Consider the following 21,208-nt stretch of genomic DNA (forward strand, 5'->3'; position numbering starts at 1 on the left):
AAGGAAAACTGGACAGCTTCAACCCTCAGGAAGATTCTGGAGGGCCCAAGAGGTATGGCAACAAGTGCTTCACTACAAGGACACGTAGCTATGAAACATTGAGTTCATGCTAATGGTGTGCCTGACAGGCTGTATGAATCTAAATCCAAAAAAGTGATGGAGATCACTTGCGCCACACGTCATTGCACCGAGGGATTCAGCTGGGATGTGTTCAGCATCCATTTGGGCACTGACACTCGCAGACAGGGCCAGCTGTCCCTGCCATCGCAATCAATCTTGCGATTGGTCAGAATGTCTCACATGTACCCTTATCTACCTGCACCTAAAGCAATCAGTTGATATGCCGAGGAAGTGCAAGGTGGAAGCTGGATGTACTCACTTGAGTATATTTTCAGGTATTGTAATTTTGTATTCATATCCCCTTTTTTGTTGAGAAAATCAATGTTCTAATTTGCTGCTCAAGCAATGTGAGCAGATTTATGGATACAGATATACTCTTATTGATTTCTATCACTTTTTTGGATTTAGATTCATACAGCCTGTCAGGCCCACCATTAGCATGAACTCCATGTTTCATAGAACTTCAGTAGTGGTTAAATCAGTAACAGTCCTGATATATGCACATGAGTCCATTATTTGAAGAAAATAGGCAATCATTTCTTTATAGATAAGGAAATACGCTGCGCTTAGATATGAAACTATATATGCATTCACCTTATCAATATAAAAGTGCCTAGTACCTGTATTTCAAATCCCAAAACCAAACCATATACCCAAAAATTAGTGCTATTATATATCCCATCCAAAAGCACAATGTGCCAAATATTGAATGGTCCTGTATAATTAAATATATTGTGCTACTGAATATCACTCCAAATATATTGCGATTATGGTAAGCAATCTTAATCATACATGAAAAAATATAAATAAAAAGTTCATATACTGGTAGATAAATAAGAAACTATAAAACGTGCCTGAAATTTATATCAAAGTGTCATATATATATATATACAATCCAAAGTGCAATGTGCTAATAATAGTGATGAGTAGCGAAAAAAGCAAAAAATTAAAAATTATAGTAAGTAATCCTTAAGGTGATAATAGTCCTTTAAATGTGAAAAAATCCTCCAAGACTGTGTCACACAGCGATGTGTAGTGGGAAAAAATCCAAAGGTGAACTACAGTGCTTATAAAAACCAAATCGTTGAACCACGGTGCCCAGATGTGCCTTGGTGACCCCCCAAAGTGGTTACGCTCACCTCAGAGCGTGTGACACAGGGTCTAGCTGTGTCCAAACACGCTTTGGAGCCACCCCTGGGCTCAGTATCAGGACACCAGAAGATCTCCCACCAGGTTCCTTAAGATTCCATGGGCATCAAACCATCAAACCAAAAAAGAGAGAAGGGACTGCATGGTGTAATATCGCCAAAACTTTTAATATTAATGTGTATAAAACAATCCCCATAATGGGGTACTCACATTGTGCAGGTGCTTACTGTGCACCAAACAGTAAAAAGCAGGGTGTAAACCGAGTGCTGCTATCCGACCTGCTGTGGGTTGTTAGAGATTCCCAGCCCAGCTCCGTGCTGCTCGCTCCGTCCTGGCCCCTCCCCTACGCGTCTTCGACACAGGGAGTCACGTGTCTTCATCACGAAGACAAAGATCTTAAACCAGCTCGGGGCAGAGAGTTATAGAACTTTCGTTTGGGTGGAGTTTTAGCTAAATCTTTTAACACCAAATCCCTAAACATATGAATAGTAGGGGGGAGTTGTGTAGGAGGATTAAAAAGAGAAGGGTTAGATAACCCCGAGTGCACTTGTTCCGGACGTTGCCGCCCTTACAACATTTCTAGTTGGATTCGAGATAATATAACGTTGGATATTAATTTTTCTAATATATTTATGTATGTCAATAAATGTGTTAAATTTACTGAGCTTACATGGAGGGGCAAATTTTAGGCCCTTATTCAAAATAATTTTTTCATCCTGAGTTAAATCGGTATTACTCAAATTGAACACCCCCTGGCAGGTTAAGTTCGCTTTCTCTTTTCTTCTCTGACTCCTCCCCCCTCCTCGGGACCCTCTCTTGTTTCTAGACCCCTTTTTTTGCCTTGAGGGTCCTCATGAAAACCCCGAGTAGCTCGTGCAGCAAACAAAATCATAATATAGTATTAGGTCATTTACAACGAGGGTGTCAGAACATATCAATCTTATTAAGGCTGGTAGTATTAAACATACAGTTCCCCGGCATTATAGGGAGTTTCATGGTTGGAATCCCGTAGGCACACAATTTTTAATTATTGATACATATGTTGCCCCATGGAGGGGAGGAGCTATCCTAAGGGGTGTTTCTCACTTGGAGACTTTCTGCATATACGAATTTTCCACAAAGAATGAATGTGGGGTGGGACATCAATTCGTTTATCAACCAAGCTTAATTGGAATGTTTTTTCTTTTCTTTTTTACACATCTCACTTATTTTTAATCTTTTTATTATATTCTATTTTTATTTTAACATTTAAACAATGTTAATATTATTATGGTAGTTGATTATATCCTTATATCATTATTATTTTTTATTATGTACTTTTTATGTAATAATGACCCCTATTGGCAGTTGCCATTTAGCTGTTCGGGTTCATGACCTTTGGTTATCCCAGGTCCGAATGTTGATTTGCTTTTTTATTTTTATTGTTGTTTTATATGCATATCGTGAAAAATATGTGGTTTGCTTGCGGCTGGGTTGTTGATCGCATTAAATTGATACAATCCAACCATAGTTGTTTTTATCCCTTCTGTTCACTGGGATGAACCCCGGTGTAACGTGGATGCAGACTTGCGTCTTTTGAGACATAATTACGCCGCGGACGATATTTCTATTTACCCAAGTAGGGAGTCATGTGACCATCCTCAGAATGAGGCTTGGTTTACTCCCTATGAGGCGCCGTCATCACGAAGACACGTGACTCCCTGTGTCGAAGACGCGTAGGGGAGGGGCCAGGACGGAGCGAGCAGCACGGAGCTGGGCTGGGAATCTCTAACAACCCACAGCAGGTCGGATAGCAGCACTCGGTTTACACCCTGCTTTTTACTGTTTGGTGCACAGTAAGCACCTGCACAATGTGAGTACCCCATTATGGGGATTGTTTTATACACATTAATATTAAAAGTTTTGGCGATATTACACCATGCAGTCCCTTCTCTCTTTTTTGGTTTGATGGTTTGATGCCCATGGAATCTTAAGGAACCTGGTGGGAGATCTTCTGGTGTCCTGATACTGAGCCCAGGGGTGGCTCCAAAGCGTGTTTGGACACAGCTAGACCCTGTGTCACACGCTCTGAGGTGAGCGGAACCACTTTGGGGGGTCACCAAGGCACATCTGGGCACCGTGGTTCAACGATTTGGTTTTTATAAGCACTGTAGTTCACCTTTGGATTTTTTCCCACTACACATCGCTGTGTGACACAGTCTTGGAGGATTTTTTCACATTTAAAGGACTATTATCACCTTAAGGATTACTTACTATAATTTTTAATTTTTTGCTTTTTTCGCTACTCATCACTATTATTAGCACATTGCACTTTGAATTGTATATATATATATGACACTTTGATATAAATTTCAGGCACGTTTTATAGTTTCTTATTTATCTACCAGTATATGAACTTTTTATTTATATTTTTTCATGTATGATTAAGATTGCTTACCATAATCGCAATATATTTGGAGTGATATTCAGTAGCACAATATATTTAATTATACAGGACCATTCAATATTTGGCACATTGTGCTTTTGGATGGGATATATAATAGCACTAATTTTTGGGTATATGGTTTGGTTTTGGGATTTGAAATACAGGTACTAGGCACTTTTATATTGATAAGGTGAATGCATATATAGTTTCATATCTAAGCGCAGCGTATTTCTTTATCTATACTTAATGCACGGCTATGAATACGTGACCTGCGTTTGCAGCTGGATATGCATATATAGATTTTTTTCATATCGTTTATTTCTGTAGTAAGGCATAAGGTTATTGTGGCTCGCAAGACTTCTTTTCTTTTAATCATTTCTTTATCACAGCCTATTCTAAGTATCTACACACTCAGTGACATGTTACAGCCCATTGACTTTACTCCAATGGACCACATTCCCAGCAGTTCCTTTTCTTCTTCAAAGGCACAAAGGGCATGACTGCATCTCAAGCAACAGGCAGTCAGGCCAATATGCAATGGACCACACTTCGGGTCCCCTTGCAGAAATATCTTTAGTCTGCCCACATGACAGCCAAAGACCAAGAGACTTTCTTTGTCGTTGGAAACTGACAATCTGCCGAAGTTCACAGATTGCTCTTCAGGGTGGAACACCCCAACAACTTTAATTCTAGCCAACGTGGCTCAGATTATCATTTCCTATAACTTCCGGCAGCATTCAGTCCAGCACAGTCCTGGCAATACAGCTTTCTGGGATGTTCCCCATTAACAACACTTTAAATGGGTGTGCAAGGTAACTGTCAACATAGCATCCTTGACATCACACAACCCATATTTGTAATCCACACGGTAATGGTATCACTTTGATGAGACTTCACCAATAATATCTGGGATCTGGCAGTGTTACATCTTCTCCTTTGGCATTTATAGTGACAATATAATATTTGGCATCTTTCTTGTCCGGCCTACGGAGGATTACGCTGTCCAGATTAATTTTGCGGTCGTAGCCCCAGGTATTCAGCACTGAAAGGTATTTCCCCATCATTTTAGGTGATAATTTTGAAAAGTCTATCTTGAAGGGTATTTGAAGGAATTCACGGACGGCCTCATCCACCCATTGCATTTCCTTCTCCAGAATCTCCTCTTCCAGATGAGGAGGAATGTTTGGGTATAAATACCCGTGATTTTCCGCTACTCTCCTGATAATTATGCGCTGTATTTTTGACAGCCGAGGCAGGGTCTTAGGGTCTCCATACTTAGATAGAACCCGAGCGACTGGAGCGCGCTGAACTGGGTACCCAGCAACCACCTCAGACTTACGATCCGCTTTGGAACTTGGCATGGGCGTGATAGGCCGGGCTGTGGGACCCATTGATTCCCTTGATCGTCCTTAAAGGACCTGGCAATGCTAATCAGCGGTGCTGCACTGGCTGACAGCATAATCTGCTCGCTTGCAGTAGTAGTAGCAGGTGCTTCATCTTCCTGCACATTACTGGTTAACTCTTCATCACTTTCACTTTTACCACTTTCTCCCCACAGGGTGCCCGAGAAGAGTTCTGATGGACCATCGGATGTAATGTCCGAATCTGAGATGGTCGAGCACTTCTGGGCTGGGATGTAGTTGCGTTTGGCTTTCGCCTTGGCTGGCACCCCCATGACATCCCCTTTCACCGCTAATGGTATCACTTCCCCCACAGGCACACAACTCTCACTTTTTGCTGGCTTTCCGGCCCCGGTATTTTTCTCTCAGGTAACTCAGACATCAGTGCAAGCAGCCGGGCCCGACCTTGGCCCTTAGGAGTGATCGGTGCACTGGGTTCTGGGGTAGTCACTGAAGCAGAGTCAGCAGCATTCTGCACAACTTGGGTGACCACCAACAGACTTTGGACCTCACTCCCTGAAGGGACAGCAACATTCTTGTCCCAATCCACTTGTAGGATAAATGGGGGTAAGGTTGGAGGGACAACCTTGAATAGGTGCTCTTCACAGCATCCACAGACAATCCAAGGCCTCAACTGCAAAGTCAGGCCAGAACACTTTCCACAAATCAATCCAAGAGACTCATAGCCCCCAGCCGTATACAAAGCAAGCTGGCCGTTTGGTGCGTACCGCACTCTGGTATCAGTCAGGACAGGTTTTCCACCACTCGGACCAGAGCAAATGCCTGGAGTGTACTTTCCCCAATCCACCATCTCTGTAAGACACTATGGAACTGTAAACATGGAATCAGATTTTATAGTGCCTAAGCATATCTGCACATAGACCCTTTGGCAAAGTGTGTGAGAATGTACACCAATGGAAAGATTTGGTCATTATGTATAATCTGGGTATTATTAGTAATTTAACCACTTGCCAAATGGCTCACGCCGATATACAGCGCCCCGCGATTGCGACAAGGAGAGGCAGAACAGGGAACAGGAACATGCCTATTGACATGACAGGGATCTACTGCTCCCAGTGATCAGGAGCAGTGATCTCTGTCATGTTTCAGTAAGCCTATCCCCCTACAGTTAGAACACACTGAGGGAACACACTTAACCCCTTAATCGCCCCCTAGTGTTAACCCGTTCCCTGCCAGTGTCATTTTTAAATTGATCAGTGCATTTTTATAGCACTGATCAATGTAGAAATTTCACTGGTCCCCAAAAAGAGTAATTTGAGGTCAGATTTGTTTGCTGCAATGTTGCAGTCCCGCTAAAAATCACAGATCGCCGCCATTATCAGTAAAAACAATAAAAAAAAATAAAAGTCCCTAAATCGATCCTGTAGTTCGTAGACGCAATAACTTTTGCGCAAACCAATCAATATACGCCTATTGAGATTTTTTTTGCCAAAAATATGTAGAAGAATATATCGGCATAAACTGATTAATAAATTAGATTTTTTTTATATATATGTATATATATTTTTTTGGATATGTATTATAGCAGAAAGTAAAAACAAATGTTGTTTTTTTCAAAATTGTCGCTGTTTTTTTGTTTATTGAGCAAAAAACCACAGAAGTGATCAAATACCACCAAAAGAAAGCAGTATTTGTGGGATAAAAAGGATGCCAATTTTGTTTGGGTACAGCGCCGCGCGATCGCACAATTGTCAGTTAAAGCCACGCAGTGCCGTATCGCAAAAAATGCTCTGGTCATTAAGGGGGTAAATCCTTCCGGGGCTGAAGTGGTAAACTTTGCTCTGTGTTGTGCTCTGTGCTCTGTGTTGGACCAAAATTGCTGAACCATTCAAAACATTAGCCTGTAAAGGTGGAGGCTTGATTTGACTATTTATGGCTACCCTGAGGCTGGGTTCACACCTCTGACGGCTGCGGCTCACACCAGGAGTCCGGTGCGTTCCTGTTCTTCGTTTCAGGGACGAATCAGGGCTGAATTTTTGGCTGAATTTGGCCCTGAAACAGAGCCAAAGATGCAAGCTGCTCCGCAGCCGCAATGGAGATATGTGAACCGGCTCCATAGAGAGCCGGTCACAATCTCCTGTCATGCAAATTGAATGTGGAGAAACCCGCATCCAATTAGCATAACCCTCGTACACACGGTCTGATTGTTGGACAAACGAGTGTCTGATTTTTGTCAAAAGGGCGTGTTCCAGGATCTTGTCTTGCATACTAACGTTACGAAAATTGTCGTTCGACAACACGAACGTAGAGACGTACTACGAGACTATAAAGAGGAAGTTCACTTCTTGAGTGCCACCCTTTGGGCTCCTTCTGCTAATTTTGTGTTAGTAGAAGTTTGGTTAGTGTTGGTTCACGCTTTTCAGTTTGTGCTCTTCAGTTTGTTTCTGAGTGGTCGATTGTCAACCAGCCATGTTGCGTAATCAGAGGAGAGAATGTGTGATTATTGGGCCAGGAGTTACTGGACCCAAGTCCAGTCCAGGAACAGGAGGAGGAGGAGTTCTTGGACCAAAAATTGGTTGCTTAATTGTGACCAATTATGTCATATGCCATTGCTGCGAGAGCTCCAGGAGAATAATCCGTATGATTTTTGGAATTATCTCCGGATGACGGACCCCTGCTTTCACCACCTCTTGGCATTGGTGACCCCCTATATTAAGAAGCAGGACACATGTATGAGGCTTTCCATCACTCCAGAGCAAAGGCTCATAGCTACCTTGCGGTACTTGGCGACGGGGAGAAGTCTCCAGGACCTCAAGTTTACCACTGGGATCTACCCTCCGGCGCTCTGGGAGCCATTATTCCAGAGACCTGCTCAGCCATCATTCAAGTCCTGCAGAAGTACTATATTAGGGTAAGTTTTTACCTTTAAGATCACATTCTATGTATTTATGTTTGCTAATGTATTTTATTAATTTGTTGATTACATAATTATCACTATTGTAATATACTGTGAATGTCCTCTTTGTCCTCATGCATTCTGTAAGCTTTTCCTGCTCCTTTTTTGGCCTACATGCATATTTTCTTTCAATAACCTCCCCAGAATGCTATCCTGGGCCCATACACACATAGCCTGGTAACTTAACAATGGTAACTTAACAGCTACATTTTGGGGCTTACCTTAAACAACCCCTAAAATGTTATTGGTGTCCTCAAATTTGGGCAGAGTGTAAGAGGCCATTTTTTTTTTGGCCCAAACTCATTTGGAACCCTCCCTCCCAAAAATGCTAAGTCAGCAGATCCAAATACTCGATCTGCTGACCTGGAAAAACCCATACACACTATCCCTCTTTTGTGTTCAAATGTCTGTATAAATTTCTCAAACCATGTAGTGCAAGGGCCTGCCTGATTACCTACAAATTGAAACTTCTTAAGTTTTTGTCTCCTATTATATTGATTGATTAAATCATAATGTCAAAATGTGCTGCAATTTGGACAGTGTGTATCCAGCTTTTTTTTTTAAAAAACAATAAGCTTTTATTGATGTTAAAATATAGCATTTGTACAATCATACTAACATTTGTACATGAGTATCATATAAAAATATAACTGTATATAATTGAATTTAATGATAGAGTATTTTACTAGGGAAACCAACAAGATGGCTTTGTAATCAGCCTATCTTTACATCAATTGTTTATTTGAAATACTCTGAATTTATGTATCAAAATCTATTATTTAATTCAAGAGAAAAATAAATTCAAGGGTCTATAAAAATACCCTTCTAAATATGTATAGTAACAGAAATGAAAAGTAAAGAGAGGGAAAGAAGAGTAAATAAAATATAAGAGAGATGTAATTATTCACATTTCTTTATGTTAAGAGGTATATCCCTATGTGAAAGTGTTATAAGAATTAGAAAATTTAAAGATGATCCACGGCTGCCATATTTTATTAAAATTTTCTGTATTCCCTTGTGCTGTTGCCCTGATCTCCTCCATACCTTTGAGCAGATGTATCTCTTCCAACCATTCTTTAATTGTAGGTGCGGCGGTGTTTCTCCAGTGTCTTGGTATTACTGTTTTTGCTGCTGTGATTAAGAATCTGGTCAGGGAGTTTTTGTATTTTTTTAGGGTGCAATTGGTAATATTTATAAGACAGCAAGCAGCGTCTAAATGAATTTTCGTTTTTGTGATGTGTTTTATGATCTTGATTACTTGGTTTCAAAAGGGTTTAATCAAATCACATTCCCACCAGATGTGGTATAGAGTGCCTTCTTCCCGATTGCAGCACCAGCAATGTCCAGGTATTGTCGGAAATCATTTGTGTAATTTATTTGGTGTAATATACCAATTTGTAAGGATTTTGAATGAAGTTTCCTGTAATCTCACACTGATTGCACACTTGTGTGCAAACACACATGCTTGTAGCCATTGGTCTTTTGTAATGGGTTTGTTCAGGGTTGATTCCCAGTGTGTATCCAGCTTTTTAGATTATGACACTTCTTACTTGTCCAAGGGGGTGCCAATAGTGTAAGTAAGGAGGTGCTGGCCAAAGTATTACTGATTATGTATGCTAACAGTTCTCATGGAAGTGGAGAGGGTTACCTGTCCAAAACATCTACCCATTACCCCCCCTCCAAAAGTTGTCTAATGGGGGGAGTAATCAGATAAGTTGACCTTCCACGTTTGTCTTTAAATACTCATTTAAGAGTATCCTTATGTTGGCTAAGCATGTTTGTGTCAAATCTGATTGCAATGTTATGTGCAGAAATAGTAATTTCTTTTTTTCCTTCCAACCCAGAGCAATGGCAAAATGTTGCAGCCCAGTTCCATCAGCAGTTGGATTTTCCCAACTGTGGTGATACTATTGATGGCAAGCATGTCCGGATTGTGCCACCAGCCAACTCTGGCTCCTATTATTTTAACTATAAGAGCTTTTGCAGCATAGTCATGCTAGCTGCAGTGTCTACCAACTACGAGTTCTTTGATTTGGATGTTGGGAAGAATGGCCACAACTCTGATGGAGGAATGATTATGCAGATAGAGTTCTACAAGTGGCTCCAGAATGGCACCTTAAACTTGCCACCTGTTAAGGAGAATGTTGAGGGCCTCAATTTTGTTTTTGTGGCAGATGAGGCCTTTGCATTGGGGGGAACATCTGATGAAGCTGTTTTCTATAACTAACCTCACCCCAGAGCAAAGAATATTCAATTACAGGCTCTATTGTGCCAGAAGGGTGGTCGAGAATGCCTTTGGCATCCTATCGAGTCATTTCAGGCTGTTTTTGACTCCAATCAACCTGGCACTCTACAAGATAAACCATGTGGTCCTGTGCTGCTGTATCCTACATAATTTTTTAAGGATTAATGCTACCAGCTACCTAGCCTCACTGCCAAGTGACGTGGACTCTGCAGTGGTAGGCCCAACTGAAGAGGCTGCAGCTCGTCCATCTGTGGGCGTGCTGACGGCTATTGAAAATGCCCGTGCTGGATTGCCCTCCCTAATTGCCCGAGATTTATGGCAGAAATACCTTGAATATTTTGTGTGTAGAGGAGCAGTGGCTTAGCAGCAAATTGTAACTGATCATGTCTAATCTTTTTGTTGAGATCATAAACACATATTTCATTTTCAAATTTGAAATGGGCTTTATTTTGGACACTTGCTCCAATAGTGCAAATGTACCTTAACTGCTACATGAGGTGACAATATCTTCTTCGGCTAACTATTATGGTGTGCTGTGGGTCTGCTACACACACACAATGTTTACAAATCCTTTAATTTTTTTTGAGGCCTACAAATTGCAGGAGTTGTCCACATTTAAGAGCACATTGTCACTGTAACTACAACAACTTATGAAATACATTGGTATTTAGCAATGAAATAATAAGCCACACATTGTTTAGTAAAAAACATTTACTCAAAGCACATTCACATGTGTATTTAAGGTTTTAAAACAAACCAACATCTTGGTGTATAACATGTATGTTTTGCATTATTTCTCTTTTTTTGTGGCTAAACAGGCATGTTCTAAACCATTAGATACACATCCAAAACTCAGTACCTTACAAAGTTAGAGTTTGGTAAAGTGAAGGGCAACCGAGACATTAGTATCCCAAGACTGTGTGGATGTTGCCTTTCTCAGATGGGGTGATCTCACCCCTCTAAAAGCCAAAATTTGAAGCCACATACACGTAGAGGCCTACCAATTAAATGTCCCCTATGTTTCCATGCCTAAAATGTGTGTAATTACAAACATCTTTTTTTCTAAAGCCCCAAAACACATAGTGTGTCAACATGTGCTATCTCCCATCACAGGGTATCAATGGATGCGTTTTGGGGGTGCAACCCCTTCCTCAGAGCCACTTTAGTTATGAGGAAGGGGTTGCACCCCAAAATGCGCTCATTGATACCCTGTGATGGGAGATAGCACATATTGACACACTGTGTCTGTTTTGGGGCTTTAGAAAAATAGATGTATGGAACTACACACATTTTAGGCATGGGATCATGGGGGAAATAAGAATGTTAAGGCCCAATTTGTGGGCACCTTCAAATGTTGGGTTTTAGATTGTAAAAACCAGATAAACATTACGATTCACATTAGTTAGGGCAGTGTTTCCCAACTCTTCTCCTCAAGATGCAAACCCGGGTCATGGCCGGAGATCAGAGGAGAAGGTGCGAGGATCTCATCCTGCAGCTCCTCAATAGGGGGGCGACGGGTGATATCAATGCCACCACCCACCTGTGTGATTTTGTGGGCCCACATACACCACCTCCACAACCAACCCACCACAGCCAACCCACCCACCACAGCACCATGGCGGTCAGTGACAATACCAGCCACAAGAACCCCAACAACCCCGCTGGTCTGAGGATTATCACCTCTTCACCCCTTACTAATTTCTATTATTTTGTGTTTTTTGGAATAATGTTTTTTTGTTATTTTCTTTATTTTTGTATGCATGGAATGCACTTTTTTGTTAAGTTCTTTGTATTTGGATGGCAGATAGCATCTCTAATATAATTTGTGTTATTTTTTTTCTGCACAATAAAAAAATTGTATAGAATAATACTTAGCTATGTGTTTTACTTCAAATGACAGTTTTGGAGTAGGCAGTTACATTAAAAAAAAATACAATGTAAAATTAACAAGGGACACCAACATAGTTGTATCTTTGATCTTAAAATGGTGTTGTGGTAACTTGCCCAAAAAAAATCAAACAACAAGTATAATAATAATATTCTTGATATCACTAGAAAACAAATGCCTTTTAAAATAAGTTTGGCATAACTCCATCAGTATCACCAGCAAAGCAGCTTCATTATTATCCCATTAAAGAATAAGAGAATGTGCGCTGCATTTCGACATTTCATAATTTACCGCACCACGAATGTTAATTCTCCATTACGAGCGCTAGTTTACAAGACCGACCACTTCTGGCTCGTTCTTTGGTTCCGATCATGCGTGTTTGTACTTTCGACTTTTGTGTGACAGATTTGTGTACTGACCATCCGAAAATCCGACGTGGAGCCGCCGTTCGCCAAAAATCTACTAGCCTGTCATCCAACATTTGTTGTCCAAAAATTGGAAAACAATTGTCGAAAGGAGCGTACTAATGGTAAGAATTTCGGACAACAGCTTGTCAAATGACAATCCACTTCTGATTTTCGTACAGTGTGTACAAGGCTTTAGTCTCTGTCTATTTGCTATTGGTCAGGTTAACCCAGCCATGATACAATTTTCTTTCTTTCCTGCAACCCATGGTTGCAGGAAAGGAAATCGCCTGATTCCACCCATCAGCACAGTTCTCCCGATGGGAAAGCTGCCAGTTTATGCCAATATCTATGTCAGCATTGATCTCACCCATCAATGCTAATAAATCTGTCGTCCACTGTCTATGCTTATGCTAGTCTATTTATAAGGGTCAGTCTGTGTATGTAACCAATCAGACTGTCCATCAATTAAAATAAAGGCACAATTCACAAATTTAACACACAGGGCTAAGGATACTTAATTTTAAAAAGTGACAGTTATTTTCAGTTAAGCTGAATGAGATTAAAAAAATGACAGTCATAAGGCTAAAAACAAAATGATTTGGGCTTGTGCAAAGCTTTGTGAGTTGAGTTTTGAAGCTGTTAGTGCCAGACAGTCAACCTTGCCAGAATTTCTCTTAATGCCAATCAATTACTTTGCCAAACATTTATCTGGTTTGTCTGTTCATCTTTCAGTCTGTGTCACTGCCAAATTATCCATTAATGCAAATCAGTCTATCCTGCAGTAACAATTGCTTTGTTCCTCAGTACTGTATCTAACCATCTTTTGTCAGTGTGTGTCTAGTTATATGTTTGCAATACTAATCAGTCTTTAAGTGTTTTCCTTATACACTCTGATAATATGTTCATAAGTGCCAGTCTGCGCATCTGTAGCCATTAAACTGTCCATCAATCTCTCCATCTTTGTATGTCCATTTTTGTTTTTGAGATAAAAATCTAGATAAGGGTGGGGCCTGTATTCTTAGAGATACCGGTTCACGATACCAGCTATATCAGCAGATTTCCTTTAAATTAGGGTGATCGACAATATTAATTTTAGTTAGGTCAATGTTTCTAGAGGAAAAGCCCCCCATGAAGAAATGTGGGAAATGTGAGTCTTGTGCAATGTATAACAACAAATATACTGTATCCTTCCTCAATGAACTGGTAAATGGAGCCTTTTTCGTAAACTGCCCCAACTGAGTCCTTACGTGCACAGGTTCGTTTTCTAATTTCTAGGTCATTTCGAAGGTCAGCCCATCAATGCCATTAATCAATCTGTCAATGTTTAAAATCTATAGATATCTATTGTCATGTCCCATAGTACAATTTTTCCTTTATAAAATTCATAATAACAGCCACCTGCTTTCAGGTAATGTTTTGACACTACTTGTGAACAAAATGGTAAAGAATGCTAAACATAAAAGCAAAGTTTAAACATCTGCAGAGGTAGAAAATACGGAAAACTCTCACACATTTAAAGTACAACTTAAGACAAACAGCTTGAAACAGTTCAAATGCATATATGTATATTTACTGTTTTTATCTGCCAAAGGATTTATAATTCTGTTTGGTAATCCAGTTATATCACCCTTCCACCTCCAAGACTGCTTAATTGCCTACATATAAATATGTATAGCACTGACAGGCAGGATTGTGGATGATGTGTACAGTATGTTTGTAGAGTGTAACCTAGGTTTTACTGGGGTAGGGCTCCAGGGTTGATGGCTGATGTGGAGAAAACAAAATGTTTGTTTTCTCAGAACTAGGGATGAGCCGAACACCCCCCTGTTCGGTTCGCACCAGAACATGCGAACAGGAAAAAAGTTTGTTCGAACACGCGAACATCGTTAAAGTCTATGGGACACGAACATGAATAATCAAAAGTGCTAATTTTAAAGGCTTATATGCAAGTTATTGTCATAAAAAGTGTTTGTGGACCCGGGTCCTGCCCCAGGGGACATGGATCAATGCAAAAAAAAGTTTTAAAAAGGGCCGTTTTTTCAGGAGCAGTGATTTTAATAATGCTTAAAGTCAAACAATAAAAGTGTAATATCCCTTTAAATTTTATACCTGGGGGGTGTCTATAGTATGCCTGTAAAGGGGCACATGTTTCCCGTGTTTAGAACAGTCTGACAGCAAAATGACATTTCAAAGGAAAAAAAGTCATTTAAAACTACTCGCGGCTATTGCATTGCCGGTCCGACAATACACATAGAAGTTCATTGATAAAAATGGCATGGGAATTCCCCACAGGGGAACCCCGAACCAAAATTTTAAAAAAAAAAGACGTGGGGGGTCCCCCTAAATTCCATACCAGGCCCTTCAGGTCTGGTATGGATATTAAGGGGAACCCCGGCCAAAATTTAAAAAAAAAATGACGTGGGGGTCCCCCTAAATTCCATACCAGACCCCTCAGGTCTGGTATGGATTTTAAGGGGAACCCCGTGCCAAAATTTAAAAAGAAAAGTCCCCCCAAAAATCCATACCAGATCCTTATCCGAGCACGCAACCTGGCAGGCCGCAGGAAAAGAGGGGGGGACGAGAGAGGGGCCCCCCCTCCTGAACCATACCAGGCCACATGCCCTCAATATTGGGAGGGTGCTTTGGGGTAGCCCCCCAAAACACCTTGTCCCCATGTTGATGAGGACAAGGGCCTTATCCCCACAACCGTGGCCGGTGGTTGTGGGGGTCTGTGGCGGGGGGCTTATCGGAATCTGGAAGCCCCCTTTAACATGGGGACCCCCAGATCCCGGCCCCCCCTGTGTGAAATGGTAAGGGGGTACAAAAGTACCCCTACCATTTCACTAAAAAAACTGTCAAAAATGTTAAAAATGACAAGAGACAGTTTTTGACAATTCCTTTATTTAAATGCTTCTTCTTTCTTCTATCTTCTTTCATCTTCTTCTTCTTCTGGTTCTTCTGGTTCTTCCTCCGATGTTCTCGTCCAGCATCTCCTCCGCGGCGTCTTCTTCCCTTCTTCTCCTCGGGCCGCTCCGCATCCATGATGGCATGAAGGGAGGCTCCCGCTCTTCTCTTCATCTTCTTCTCTTCTTCATCTTCTTTTCTTCTTCTCTTCTTCATCTTCTTCTCCGGGCCTCTCTGGCATGGAGGGAGGCTTCCGCTGTGTGACGCGTCTCCTCTTCTGACGGTCCTTAAATAACGGGGGGCAGGGCCACCCGGTGACCCCGCCCCCTCTGACACACGGTGACTTGACGGGACTTCCCTGTGACATCACGGGGAATGCCACAGGGAAGTCCCGTCATGTCCCGTGCTTCAGAGGGGCGGTGTCACCCTCTGACTTGACTGATGATCAAGTTTCTCTGCTGTGGGAACCTGTTGTTGGGTGAAAAGGTTGAATTTTGATTGAGCACTAAAAAGGTACAAGTGCTACCTGTTTGTTTTTAGGTTCCCACTAAGGGGCACCTTGTAAGTGAAGAACTGGTTGAGTTAAAGTGATTGTAAAGGATTGTGTTTTTTTTTTTAATAACAAACATGTCATACTTACCTCCACTGTGCAGCTCGTTTTACACATCCTCTTCTGGGGTCCCCCAGCAGCTCTCGCGGCTCCTCTCTGCATTAGATAACCCCCTAGGAGAAGCGCTCTCCCAAGGGGGTTACCTTGAGGGCGCGCTCCCAAGTCCAGCATTTGTGTCCGCAGACACAAATGCCAGACTCGGTCCCGCGTCATTAGATTTGACAGCAGCAGGAGCCAATGGCTGCGCTACTATCAATCTATCCAATCAAGAGCCGAGACCCCGTGGAGAGAGGGTCAGCGCATCCCTGCCGAAGGGATGAAGGGGCTCAGGTAAGTAAAACGGGGGGGGGCTGGAGGGCCGGTGACTGCCAATTGTTTTTTCACCTTAATGCATAGGATGCATTAAGGTGAAAAAACACGAGGGTTTACAACTCCTTTAAGTTAGTAGCTCTGATGGGCAGATGTTTTTTTGGTTTGTTTGTTTTATGCTGTGAACAAAGCCCTTCTGCATTGAAACTGAGTTTGCTGCCTTGCAGGACAACAAAGCCTGTTTCTGCATGTCTTTTGCATAGCTTTCCACTACTGAATCCAGTTTTGTCTATTCCCTTACAACTGGGTGGTCCCATGTGGCAGTACCTTAGAAAGACAGAAACCTATTGTTGAACAAAATGAAAGAGATGGTAAAACAGCCCATTCTGTCAACCCTAACCAGCAAGAATTGGAATGCTTACCATCCAGCATATGCAGCAGCTGGTTGTCAGACAACCAGGCCTTCTTAGAGGGACAGCAGCAAGTAAACCTGTCTCTACATCAGCAGATACAAGCCCTGTTAGAGAGGTAGATGGTGATTCAACTTGACAGCTGGTACAGAGAGATTTGCAGAAGTTGTCCCTGAAGGGCATTGAAGCCTACTTCGGCATCTTTGAGAAAGTCACTGAACATAAGAACTTACCCAAGGAGCAGTGGGCTAGCATCCTTATGGAACCTCAAAAGTTCTATGTTGACTTACAACCTCAGGATGCAAAGAAGTATAGTAAACCTGAAAGTGAAGTCCTAGCCAGGTTCAGGGTTACCAAGGCCTTGCTAAGTCACTGTATGGTGTGACTCCTTGACATCTGGTAGCAGCAGTGAGAGATTAGAGTGTGCATGTTGTTTTAGGGTTGTTATTTGTGTCTGGTATGGGGAACTTGGAACTCTTGCAACAATTTGCAAGTGTGCTTTTCAGAGGACATGTGCATTTCTCATCCATGTACCTTGGTACCCTCATCCATGACAAGTGGTCGTTTAGGGGTAGTTCAAAAATCTAATGTAAATAGAAGGACTTTCTTGGTACCCAAAGGTTACATATATCATGTAAAAAAAAAACACCACAATGCTACTTATTAAAAAAATTACACTGAATAAAAAAAGAATGAAAACAAGGTTTAAAACCATGGCAGATTTTTTTCTCCTTCACAGTTGCATAGATCCCCCTTAGTTATTTATAGGACTATGTTCAAATGTATTGTGTTATAGAGATTATTAGGCCATTGCTCCAGGTATTAAGACGAGGAGCTAGTGAGGGGTATCCAAGAGTCCTCTACATGTTTTGCGGGAAGAACTGCTTCATCGGGAGCATAGACAAGCTGGAGGACTGAACCCTTAAATGTATACAAGAGGATATAATTGTGATGGGAGTCACTTTGGGTGGGAGGCCCATGAAACCCAGCTTCCCTTGGAGAGGTTGGGAAACCATTGCTTCAGCCCCCATGCCCTCTTATGTATAAGTCAACCTGTGTCTATTAGGGGTACAGGGCGACCAAGAAAATGATGGACAGCTACTTAATGGATACTGAGAATGTGGTTTGGATTACTTCAAATGAGGCATGGTATGATCTTTGCCTCATAGCCTGTTGTAGACCGTTGCCATGCCACCTGCAATTCCTGATTAATCAAAGCATTGCTTAGGTGTGGATTCCATGGCCTTCAATGTAGGAGCCGGACAATCTGCTACTGAGGTCTCCTGCTATAGGCTGTTGCCTACTAGGCTAAGGAGGGGGAGATCACTGTTTGTATTGTTAATTGTGCTAATTGGAACACCTTTTGTCTCTGCTAGCAAACCCTTGTGGGATGTGTTTATACTTGTAATAATGTGTCCTTTGTATTCACTGTTGTAGAGGCAGAATAATCTAGTCACCTAGGCTGGTTTAAATGACTACTTATTGTTTTTCTGGTCACAGTTGTATTGTTAGGGTAATGTAATCGGGGGGGGGGGGGTGTCCTCCTGTGGTAAATATTTTGTGCGAGTTTGTCAAATAAACATTCCATGTTCATACTAGTTATTGTCAGCTAGTCTTGTACGATCGGCTATAATATCTGATCTCTATGTTCAGACTGGAGGAAGCGATGTACTAACAGAAGCACTCAAGCTGTGGGACGGGTTCTGTTAAAATAACAAAAAGCAATATTTCACAGTATTCCTAATTATGACATATAAAGGAAATTACATTAAAAAACAAAAAACAAATAATAACCACATAAAAGCCACAAAACAGCTGCTAAACCCCCAGCAAAATCCACAGTGTAAGGGTACCCTGGGGTGAGTGTAGGGGCACACAAGCAAGGGACCACTAAAAAAGAAAAAAGAGAAACAGGGGAAGACAATATATCATAGAAAAGGAAAAATAGAGTTGTGCCTGTTCAGCAACAATATAAACAGCACCATAGCCAAAGAGGGTAGTATATGATAATAAGTATGCTCAAAAACAAATAAATCCACATAGAATCTATTGAAGAATGGTCTACATAGGAGGATCTGAAAAGCTTATGTTACAAAACGTGAGCCTATTCTTAAGAAAATAAGATAATTAGGTTGAAAGTTCTGAAATATAAACCAGGAATATTAATACAGACTTAGAGAAGGATTTTCTAATAAGGAACATGTCTGTGAGGTATGAAATAGAGACCACATAACCACAAAAGTTACAACAAGCCAACATTACCTTGGTTCTATAAGGGCACCAGAAATTAGCTCCCATCCCAAAGATCCCACTGATGTGGATAGTATCAAACAATCCATGATAGATAAGGTATGGTGCTGAATGCTCACAAATTCTCAAAATATAGATAGAGAAGTATGGACACTGTGGACTGGATAACCATCACTACTTAATTTGATTCAATGAATAAATATATCAAGGTGTGTAGGTATTACCCCTAAACAATAAACTAATCACTTCATTATAAAAGCCTCAAAGATTACCCGTATAGGGGTAGAAAAATACAAAACAGAGGCTTGAGCACTTTTTTTTTCCTGGTCCAGTATTTAGTAAGGAGTTGGGGGGTAACGTAAATCTTGCCCTGTGTGTCAAATGAATGCACCCAAACCATATATTTTGAAGTCCACTAAACCCTTAATTGAGGTCTCTTTCTCTTTTTTGAGGGTTGCTATGGGTTGTACCACTTCCAGAGTCTGCCAGAGGGCACCAGCACATATTGGTAGTCCATGACTATGCTACTCTCTATCCAGAAGCAATCCTTTTCAGAAAACCATCCGTTAAGGTTGTAGTGAAAGGACTTTTCCACATGTTTTTACCCATACCAGTATTTCTAAAGAAATTTTGGACAGACCAATGAACCCCTTTCATGTCAAAAGTAACCAAAGAGCTGTGTTGGTTGATAAAATTAATTCACCTATGCACCTCATTGTACTACCCCCAAACTGATGGGCTGATGCAGTTTAACTGAACCCTGAAAAGTATGCAAAAGTATTTGATAAGAATGTAAATTACTAGGATTTCTTGTTATCATACTTAAAGTGTTAGTAAACCCAGGACACTGCATTCACTATATCTGGTCACCCACAGTACACAGAACATGGAAATTCAATTATTTTAGTAAATATAAATTGATAAATACCTTTTCTCATCAGCAGTATATAGCAGTCTTGTGATTTCTATCAGTTCCTGGTCAATCTTGGAGGAGTTTTCATACTGCACTGAGCTGTCCTATGAGGCTGCAGGACTCCTGACCCTCTGTCTAGACATGTCTGGACAGTGCCGATTGGCCCTGTGCTAATTACATGCACTCTCCTAAGAAAAAAAAATCTCTCTAGCAATACACACCAAACTGAGCATGTGCAGCCTGACTCCAAAGGCTCTGTCTGTTTCAGACTTGTCCAGGGGGACATTGTAGGGAGTGGAGTAACTCTGCATACAAGATCAAACAGCCTTTTTACACAATGCAGAGGATTAACCCTTTAGGTTCCACAGTGAGTATAACAAACATGCTTTACTGCATACACAGTCTGATTTTACTGTTGTGGGTTTAGTAACACTTTAATGTTTTCAGTAAGGGAATTGCCACAAATGCAGGATAAGATGGCGGCAGTGCCCGCTTTAGATACATTTCTGGCAAAGTGGAAGAGCTCTTGTTAGATCGAAGAGAAAATCAGTTATACCTCCTGAAAAACCCTCAAAATATACCATGTTAACTTAAAAAACATACTGGGAGGATTGGGAGGCTCCCTTAGCAGAAGGCAACCTTAAAGTACCACTACCAAAAGGTATGGCAGATGTTAGGAAGCCAGAAACCCTGTCTTATACTTAGATTCAGGAGGTCAGAGAAATCTTACAGAAAAATTGAGAGCTGTTTTTAGAATTTCCTGGCTGAGCTACCATAATTAACATTTTTTTTCCATCAAGTACCTGAAATGCAGAAAAAAGACATTTCAAAGGAGAAATAGAAAAAATTGTCCCGTGGGGTTCTAGAGGAATCAGTGAGTGGTCAAGTCTCATAGTGCCCATCTCTAAACCGGATGGCATTCTGGGGTTCTGCAACAGCTTCTGGAAACTAATTAAAATATCCACATTTATTGTTTATGACATGACAAGTAGATGAGTTGATTAAAAGATTGGGTTCCGGCAGGTACATTATTAAGCTTAATCTTACTAAAAGGTATCGGCAGATTCACTTACAAGCCATGGCAAGGGAAAAACTGTATACGAGTAGCTAGTCCTTCTTTTTTACTTACATGGGGCCTCATTCCAAGGATGATGGACTGCATTCTTAGCCCAACAACGATTGCAGTATATTTCAGCATATCTAGATAATGTTGTAATTTTTACAACAGCTGTGATTTGCAATTACAGTAGGTCCAGGCATT

This window comes from Aquarana catesbeiana, linkage group LG04 (assembly GCF_042186555.1).
Source record: "Aquarana catesbeiana isolate 2022-GZ linkage group LG04, ASM4218655v1, whole genome shotgun sequence".
Taxonomy (NCBI): domain Eukaryota; kingdom Metazoa; phylum Chordata; class Amphibia; order Anura; family Ranidae; genus Aquarana; species Aquarana catesbeiana.